A 10,804-nucleotide genomic window follows, 5' to 3' on the forward strand; every position below is an offset into this window, starting at 1 on the left:
TCCTTACACTTTGTTGAAGGTGTTTATCAGCTATAGGGTGTCTCTTGTTTCTGAAGTTGTTGAAATCTAGCTTTAATCTGTGGTTATCTGAAAATATAGAGGGAGTTATTTCAATTATGTTGTATCCATTTAGAGTAGCTTTTTTATGTGCTTTTTATGATTATATGGTCAATTTTGAAGAAGGCTCAATGAGGTGCCGAGAAGAAGGTAAATTCTTTTATGTTTGTGTGAAATATTCTGTATATATCTGTTATACCCATTTGTTTCATAATATCAGTTGATTTCATTATTTCTCTGTTTAGCTTTTGCCTGGATGATGTCCATTGGTGAGAGTGGGTTACTGAAATCTCCTATAATTAATGTGTGTGAATCAATGTATGGTTTAAGTTTTAGTTTGTTTTTTTTTTTTTTTTTTTTTTTTAACAAATATTGGTGTCCTTTCATTTGGGGCATATGTATTCAGAATTGATACATCCTCTTGGTGAATTTTTCCTTTGATAATATGAAGTATCCTTCCCCATCTCTTTTGATTAATTTTTGAAGAAATTCTATTTTATTAGATATTAGAATGGCTAATCTAGCTTCCTTCTTGTATCGATTTACCTGTAATTTTTTCTAACCTATTATTCTGAAGTAATGTTTCTCTTCTTTGCTGAGTGTGTTTCTTGTATGCAGCAGAATGATGAATCCTATTTTCATATCCATTCTGTTAGCCTGTGTCTTTTTATTGGGAAATTGAGTTCATTGACATTAAGAGATATTTATGACCAATTATTATTAATTCCTATTATTTTGTCATTGAGTATGGAGTTGTTCAGTTTCCATAGCTTGTAAGCTTTCTGGTTTATTTTCTGCTGTTGTTGAGTTTCAGCATTAATTTATGGCAGTCTCTTAAGATACAAGGAGTTACTTCAATCTTCTTGGATCTGTTGAAATTGCTTCTTGACAGAATATACAGTCAATTTTGGAGAAGGTTTCGTGAGGTGCTGAGAAGAAGATTGTTGTTGTTGTGATTATTATTATTATTATTATTATTATTATTATTATTATTATTATTATTATTATTATTTTGGTGAGGTGTTGTGTAGATATCCTTTAAGTCCATTTGATTTATTAAGTATGTTAGTTTCATTAGTTCTCTGTTTTCTTTCTGTCTTGATGATCTTTACATTGGTAAGAGTGGGGTGTTGAAGCCTTTCACTATTAATGTATACTTTACACTCTCAAAATGTTTCTTTTACAAATTTGGGTGCTCTTGTGTTGGAAGATAGATGACCAGAATTGAGATGTCATCTTGGAGCATTTTTCTTTGATGAATAAGAAGTGACTTTCCCCATTTCTTTTGATTAATGTTGGTTGAAAGTCTATTATATTAGATACCAGAATGGCTACTCTAGCTTGCTTCTTGTTCACTTGGAAAATACTTTTCCATAGCTTTACTATGAGGTCACTTCTACCTTTTTTGATAAAGTGTGTTTCTTTTTTTTCTTTTTTTATATTAATCTATTCATATTACATCTCGATTGTTAGCCCTTCCCCTGTTTCCTCCCATTCTTCCTTCCCTCCCATTTCTCCCCTTCTCCCCTCCCCTATGTCTAGTGTAAGTAAGATCTCTGCCCAGTCCATAATGATTTTTATAGTTTCCAATGAGAAGTCCTATGTAATTCTGATAGTTTTGCCTTCATATGTCACTTGGCTTTTTTCACTTGCAGCTTTAAATATTCCTTGTTTGTTCTGTACATTTAGTGTTGTGATTATTATGTGTCAATAGAATTTTCTTTTCTGGTTCAGTCTATTTGGTGTTCTGTAAGCTTCTTGTATGTTTATAGTCATCTCTTCCTTTACATTGGGGAAGGCTTTTTTTTCTATACCTTTTAAAAAATATTTTCTGAGCCTCGGTAATGGGAGTCTTCTTCTATTCTTATTATTCTTGAGTTTGGATTTTTCATAGTGTCCCATATTCATTGGATGTTTTTTGTCAGGAACTATTTAGATTTAACATTTTCTTTGACTGGTGTATCAATTTCTTCAACCATTTCTACAGCTGATATTCTCTATTCCGTCTCTTGTATTCTATCTATGTTGCTTGTGTTTGTAGTTCCTGTTCTCTTCTTTAGGTTTTCTATTTCTGGCATTGCCTCAGGTTTTGTTTTCTTTATAACTTCTATTTCAATTTTTAGGTCCTATATACTTTTATTCATTTTCTGTTCCTGTTAAATTACATTTTTCTATATTTTGTTGAGATATTTATTTTACGCTTTTATGGCCTCTATCATTTTCTTAACCTATGATTTAAGATTATTTTCTTGTGTTTCATGTGTGATAGTATCTTTAGGGCTTGTTGTGGTAGGATATCTTGTTTCTGGTGGTCTCATATTGCCCTGGGTTTTGTTGCTTGTCTTCTTACACTGACCATTAGGTATCTGGTTGTCTCTATTAATAGCAGGTCACTGGCCTTGTCTCAGGTAGGTCAGGCAGATAAGGAGTCTGCAGCTGAGAGGGCTCTAAGTTGAATGTTGCTCAGACCAGGTGCAAGCCTCCATGGATTGGAGGACAATGGGTGTTCGGTCCCCTGTACAGTCACCTCTGAGGGCTCTGCTATCTCTCTGATGGATGTGATTGAGGTGAGTCAGGAAGATGAGTCAGCAGTGAAGAGGGCTGTAAGCTTATTATTGCTTGCACCCAACATAGGCTTTCTTAGGATGAAGGATGCAGAGACACCTTTCATCTTTTGATAATCAGTTTGTTTTGTGATAGACCAGCTGAATTATGTTTGAATTTCATTATTGGAAGGCCACTCTTGGGTTCAAGGTGGGGCTCAAATGATCCTAAGTCAGCTTGTGCATGGGGTGGCTGACAGGTGGGTAGTTAGTTGGAGAAAACTGTCTCTAGATGCCAATAACTATGCTTCTATTCTGATTTCATAAATTCTTACAGCTCAATTGAGCATTGGATTAGCTGATAATCAGGCATGCAACTAGAATGTTAAAATAATAAATTTCTGGGAAGTAAAATGAGGCAAATTATCCATTCACATTTATTATTAATATACTTTTTAAATAGTAATTTAAAAAAATAATAAGCAAATATCAGTTTATAATATAGTTTATTTTAAAATGTAATATTCATTAACAAACTTTGAAGAATGTATTTGAAACCAATCATTGAGAAGAAAGACTAAATATAAATTGCAGAAAACTTATATAAATACTATTAGTTATAAAAAAAGATACAATACCAAAAGCACCAATTGTCCAGAAGCTAAGTAGTACAATGAGCTATATAAACTGACAAACAATTCTGTTAGTGGGAAATGAGTATATGATAATATCTAGTAATAATGTCAAGTTTGAAGTTGCCAAATTACCAAAACAGCATTAGAAAAGCACGTCCCCAAAAATTATCCTGAAAATCTGAACCTTAGTCTTAAAAAATATATTTTATAAATCAATATCAACTACCAGCTGAAAAAAATCCTTCACAATCTTCTTTACTAAATACTGCAATTAGATGAAGTCCCTTCATTTTAATGATATGGCAGACAACAGACAAAATTACTAAGATTTTCTTAACTTTTATCAGAGAGGCTGTCTTTTCTAGTGTCCAGTGGCTAATATAAGCACACATTAATGATCAAAATATTGATAATATGTGATTGTTAAGTAATCATCTCTCAAGAGTACACCTATACAATTTTTCATTATAAGTTTTAGAAAATATCAACCAAGAGGGGGAAGAAATAATTTAAGAGCCTACAAAATGTAAAGAACTGTAAAATAGTCTTTTATATATGACATTACTAACATAGTGAAGAAGTCACAGTTGCTCTCATTAACTGTAAAAGCTCTATACAAGGAATAAATTCTGCCAAATTTGCAGCATAGATTGGATAAAGGATCTCTAGTTCCAACCACCTATTGAGGACTATTTTCAGTGAATAGTTGATATGTCTGAAAAATAGATTTTTGAGGGAGTAGCCATTTTTCAGCTTCACATGATCCACACATGGCTCCAAACCCATGTACATATGAAAACCAGTAATGGAATTTAGTGGACTAAGAAGAAATCATGAAATTGGAAGGAGAATATGAGGGAAAATTAGGATAAATTGAGAGAGAAAACTGTTTGTTAAACGTGACCATGTTTCACTATATACACGTATAAAATTCTTAAGAAAAATATCCTTAATCCCTAACTGAAATGTCTCCAATCCTTAAACATATGCAATGAAAACTTCGTTTTTATCAATGGAATATAACTTGGAAGACAAAAAATATCCTAAATGATGGGCCTCATGCTAAACAGTAGATAGCCAACACAAAATGAACATAATGTCATCTTTGGAGTTTCTTTGTCTCATAATTTAATTCAGTTTTTTTCTTCACAGATCATTTGCATATATATTATGACTTCTACTTTTACGTTTTTATGATCTTTCTCTTTGAGTAAACATGTGTTTCTCTGCATCTCTATGCATTTCTTATGCATTTTCTGTGGTTCTTTTTCTCATTTGATTATTTTGTCCTAACTAATTTGTTTATTGTATCATTATTACTTAGATGAGGTTTTTGTATGCAAACACTGTGACTATTTTTATTAAGTTTATCCAGTTTACATCAGTGAACATTGTGTATACACAAATCCTTCCCCTCTAGTCACAATGGATACAAGCAACACAGGTTTTACCTACCTGATTTTGTTTTAAAAATACTTAAAGCCAGCCAGGCGTGGTGGTGCTGGCCTTTAATCTCAGCACTTGGGAGGCAGAGGTAAGCGGATCATTGTGAGTACAAGGCCAGCTTGGTCTACAAAATGAGTCCAGAACAGCCAAGGTTACACAGAGAAACTCTGTCTCAAAAAACCCAAAATCAAAAATAAAAAAAAAAATACCTAAAGCCAATCTGTAAAGCCATGAACTTCTACCTAAATACAACAACTTTGAACTATAGTTGGGCAAAAGTCTATTTTCACACACTTTCTGTTCTTTTTTTTTTTTTTAACATTTTTTTACATATACATTTATATTATTACACATATATATGATAAACTTCCTATATCAAGAAGAATTATTAGCTGATCAGATCATGGTCATGTCAATTGATGGTCTACTTTTATCACAAGAATATACATCTTAGGTGCAGCAGACAGATATGATTCTATAGAAAGATAAGGTAGGATAGTTAGATAAGGTCTTCAAAAACCTCAGAGACATGCAGAATATGGCATTTACAATGTGTTTATTATTTTAAAAATTCACTGACAATTAGATGACTTTTTAAAAATGAGAGACTGACAGGGTTTGGAGACAGAGGAACAGGGAAGGGTGATGAACTGGGAAGTATAGGAGGAGGTGAAATAATGATCAGAATGTATTGTATGAAAAAAAACATTTTCAGTAAAAGAAAAAAGAGAATTTAAAAAATTGTCTTCCACTATATACCTTGCATTTAAGAATGCATTATGTAGTGGGTTGAATAAGAATGGCCCCCATAGGCTCATATATTTTCATGCTTATTTATCACAAAGTTCCACTACATGAGAAGAACTAGCCTTGTTGAAGTAGGTGTTGCTTTGTTGGAAGAAGTGTTTCAGGGGATTAGAATTTCAGGGTTTAAAAGCCTAATCTAGACCAAGTTCTTCTCCTTTTTTGCTGCCTTCAGATCCAGATATGGAAGTCTCAGCTACTTCTCCAGGACTGTATTTGCCTGCATGCTGCCATGTTTCTGGTTATGATAATAGACTAAGTCTTTGGTACTTAGGAAGCCTCAATTAAATGCTTTGCTTTGTAAAAGTTGCTATGGTCAAACTGTTTCTTCACAGCAATACCATAGTAAGATATTTTTATTTTGAGTGATTCTATTTTGGTACAACTGTTTTGAATGTTGGATGTTATAGCTAGCACTATTAATGCATGTTATGAAGAACTCAGATATGATGCGATAGTATGTGTCTAGTTTTATTCTAGCTTATTATGATATGTTTGGGTGATGTCCCTTGGAGGCATGCTCTTTTCTGAGATAAGGCAGAGAGGTAGATCTGGGGGAGAGTGAAAGTAGGGAGGAGGGATTGGAGGATAGTGAGGAAAAGGAAACTATGATTTTGATATAATATGTGAGAGAGCCAAATGACTTTCAATTCTTTATTAATTGAGTGATATGATGATGGTAGTTGATTCATGTAATTAATTGGTCTTTTAGTACTCATATTTGCTCATTAAGTACAAAATGAGATTTTTCTAGCTGTATTTCTCCCTCCCTTCTTGTCCAATAGAATGTATGTACATCAAACATTGACTAATTTCCTTGTCAAACAGATTACAACTGCTAAAGATGTTATAAAATGTAAATGTAACTCTTCCATGAGTGAATCCATTCAGAGAATAAAGCAATTCGATTGGCATTAATTGAAGCCATAAAGTACAGTAAGAGAATTTAAATACTTATAAAACTCAACACCAGAATATTCACAATGGATTAAATACGTCTATTTTTGGACCTTGTGTATTTTTATACCTAATAGATTATATGAAAACATGTTAGGTTTTACCTCATATTTTAACATTTCATATACTCTTTTCATGAGAATCAATCAAAACCTGTTTTATCCTTTAAATAACTAAATTTTTCTCTCAAAGGGGCAAATAAAGCATAGGAGTTTATTTCTCACTACACATGATTGAAAAAGCGGTAAATACCAATGGACAGGACATTCTCCACAGTTATGTGGGGATTGGGGACTAACTGTTACATGAACTCTGGTGCCCCATATTTGACCACCTCCTCTTGGTGGGGAGGCCTGATGGCACTCAAAGAAAGCAGGCTACCAAGATGAGACTTGATAGCCTATCACCATATAGTGGGGGAGGAGGTCCCCCTTGGTCATAGATAGACCTAGGGGAGGGGAATAGGGTGAAAGCTTGAAAGCAGAAGGGAGGAACTGTAGGATACAAGTGATGGGATAACAATTGAGTTGTAATCTGAGTAAATTAATTAAATAAAAAAAGAAAGAAAATGGGATAAATAACATGAATTTTGCAGAACTAAAATTTAAAGAGTTTAAAACCTCCTTTACATGTTACAGAAAAAAATTCCCTGCACTAAAACTCTCTGAAGGGGCACTAGTTAGGTATCATGTACACCTTCGTGTATTTTATACTGAACTATACTCTGGTTTATTATTTTAGGATTCCAAGATAACACATGTAATAACATGTAAGAGGTTCAAAGGTAAAGAGAAATCCTCTAATATTGTACAATTAGCAAATAATAAAGGATTATAAGAACTCAGGGGAACACAGAGGTTATAATTTGAGGCAGTGAGGGTGAGAGGAAGAAGGAGAATCAATAAAACATATAGTAGATTCAGTGTATCAGAGGCAGAAGAGTTGAGTGATTAACTGCAATTGTGATTATGGAGTACATATTAGAATGACAATGATCTGAGAGAAAGATTTATTAACAAAAATATATAAGCACTAGTAGATGACCTAACTCTAACTTGTTTTCCTGTCAAATGTATTGAACATCAGAGGCATAGTTTGAAAACATGGCTATATTCTCTTACTTAAAACTATAATTTATCCATAAAGATATGGTGTATGTCAAGTCAAATTCACTTTTCACATATTTTGAAAAATTGCGGGGAATATAAACCGTAAAGTAACAGTAACTATTTTATGAACATGCTGTTCATATGAAATTAACACATTTTTGCTTCAGCCCATATCAGTCTATATAAAATTGTTTTAATCTTTTGAATTGTAAATACGAGCTACCCTCATTCCTTACTAAAACATTTTCTATTTAAAATTATGCATAAGTCAGAGTTCGCCTTGAAGGGCGTAATAATCTATTCTCCCATTTATTTTGCATTATTTGCTATTCCATCTCTAAGCAAAGATACTTATGATGACTTTACATTACCATTTTCATGAACTCTGACTTATGCATAATTTTAAATATAAAAACTATTAATAAGACATGATAGCTGGGTGTGGTGGCGCAGGCTTTTAATCCCAGCATTCAGGAGGCAGAGGCAGGTATATCGCTGTGAGTTTGAGGCCAGCCTGGTCTACAAAGTGAGTCCAAGACAGCCAAGGCTACACAGAGAAGCCCTGTCTCAAAAAAACAAAAACAAAAACAAAAAAACAAAACAAACAAAACCCCACAAAAACAAAAATATACATGGTACCACTTTTGAGTTAAATAGAAAATTACTTACAAACGTATGTTCCAATGAAAAATTATGACATGAAATTGCTTTATTTTCAGTTATAGCTTTTAAAAATTAAATATATAGTTTAATACAACTCTATATGCATAAGCATGATGTAATGATTAGAACAATAAAACGAGTACACTTATCACCATAATTAAAATATAGGTATGAAAGAGATGAAGAAACAAATGTTTAATTCTAAAAAAATTTTAATAATCTAGTAATAACAGTAGGGACCATGATAAACATTAAATCTATATTGACTCTTTAAAATCAGACACCTCTGAGTGCCACCAGGTCTCCCCCTCCAGGGGACATGGTCAAATGTGAGGCACCAGAGTACGTGAGAAAGTCATATCACACTCTCCACTCAACTGTGGAGAATATTCTGACCATTGGCTAGATCTGGGAAGGGGTTTAAAGTTTTCCTCCTGTATTGTCCTTGGCTGGTGCCTTAGTTTGAGCGGGACCCCTGGGCCCAAATCTGCCTATCATATTGTTCTACTTGTAGATTTCTAGGACCCTCTGTATCCTTTTATTTTGCTATTCTCCCATGCCTCTCTCATTTAGAGTCCCAATAGGATGCCAGCAGGTAGCCAAGAAGAGACTTGATACCCTATGAGAATATACAGAAGGAGGTAATCCCCCTCAGGAACAGTCATAGGGGAGGGGAATAATGGGAAAATGGGGGGGGGGAGGAATGGGAGGATACAAGGGATGGGATAAACATTGAGATGTAACAAGAATAAATTAATAAAAAAAAGGAAAAAAAATAAAATCAGACACCTTATATATTTGACCAAACTACATACTAGATCCTAACTGCCAAATTTTGACTCTCTGTTTCTATGTTACATTGTTTGACCATACATGTAACAGTCACCATAAAGTATTTCTCTCTGGCTGCCTTTTCTGTTAGAATAAGGTCTTCTGGGTTAGACTAGTCTATAATAAATCAGAGGACAAGTTTTATCGTGTAATGATCTATTCTACATATGTTTTCTTCTAGTCTTTTTTCTTTTGGTGTAATTTAAAAGGCTGATCAAAAGGAGCAAACTTAACATGGGAAGGAAAGGGTTCATTTTGGCTCATTGGTTATAATCCATAATCAAGGGGAGAGGGGGAAGGGGCTCAAATCCAGAACACTGAGGTAGAAACTGAAACAGAGACTGAGGGGATGTAACTTAATGGCTTGCTTCCAAACTCAAATTTCGCTGACTTTATCACACAACACAGGGTAAACCTACCCAGCAATGGTAACACTCATAGTAGGCTGAGCCATCCCACATCAATTAGTAATCAAAAAAATGCCCCAGAGAAATGCACATAGGCCAATCTATGAAGGCAATATCTCACATGAAGTTCCCTTCTCCCAGATGTGTCAAGTTGTCAAGTAAGCAAATTACAGAATGTTCTTTATATTAGGATTATTTAGTAAATAAGTACTTAAATTATTCCCATATCTTGGTCATTGAGACTATTGATGCAATGAAAATAAGAATGAAGATACTTCAAGTTATTTATTTCAAAAAATTTATAATGTATAAATGAATAGAGAAAAATTTTATTCAAAAGAATAAAAAATGTGTATCACTTCTATAACTTCTCAAAAGAAATTGACATTGATTTTGTTTGTTTATAGCTATGTGTCACATCTGGTAGAAACCTGAAGATACCACTTTACATACGGACATGAAAGCTTAATACTGAGTCTATTGTACCAATATTAGATTAAACACACACACATACACACCACACTCAGAAATATGATCACTGAATATTACAGTAATTCTGTTCTGTCTTAATAAGAGATTTTATATCTCAAGCTGAGGAAATCTTGGGAGAAATATGGGAATCCAAGATTTATAATGGGATAGATTAAAAAAAGGAGAGGCCGCTTGCGATCATTGGCCTGACTGGATGCCTCCGTTTACCGCGCCTCCAGCTCCTTCCATAGAGCAACAGGATTTTAATAAAGAACTTCAGAGACAGGTTCAAGCCCTGGAAGAGAAGGCCATCTTTCTAATTTTTTAAAGGCCAATAATTTTTTTTTTATATTTTAAAGGCCATTGTTCTATAATTTGAAAGAGGGCCAAGCTTTTATTTGCTGGCCATCTTTATATTTTACAAGGCTCAACTCTCCAAACAGGGATGGACACAAAAACATGCCCGGTTAAAAACGTACAGGCTGTAGAGTTTACTGCTTAATGTTTTAAAATTTTAGTTTTAAATTTTACTTGTAAAAGATACAAGATGTTTAACATTTTCTTATTTAATTTTTGCTTGTAGAGGCTAACAATTTTCTATTTTGACCTAAAATATAGAGTTTATCCCAAATTCCTTAACTATATTTTTCTTGTCTCTTTTGCTTAGTTGTTAAACAAAATGCTAGTAATGATAAATTTTTTAAAAACATAATCTTTTTAAACTTACAAAACAGTTTGGTTTCTACAAGCAAGAGACAGATTGTAACAGTGACACATTTTTTTCTCTGTTGTTGGGGCGGACTGAGACTTTACAAACTGGCCACAGCCGCAGGAGGCCGGCTTATGATGGCCTGCGCTCACAAATAACACACAAAAAAACA

The sequence above is a fragment of the Acomys russatus genome, chromosome X (genome assembly GCF_903995435.1).
Source record: "Acomys russatus chromosome X, mAcoRus1.1, whole genome shotgun sequence".
Taxonomy (NCBI): domain Eukaryota; kingdom Metazoa; phylum Chordata; class Mammalia; order Rodentia; family Muridae; genus Acomys; species Acomys russatus.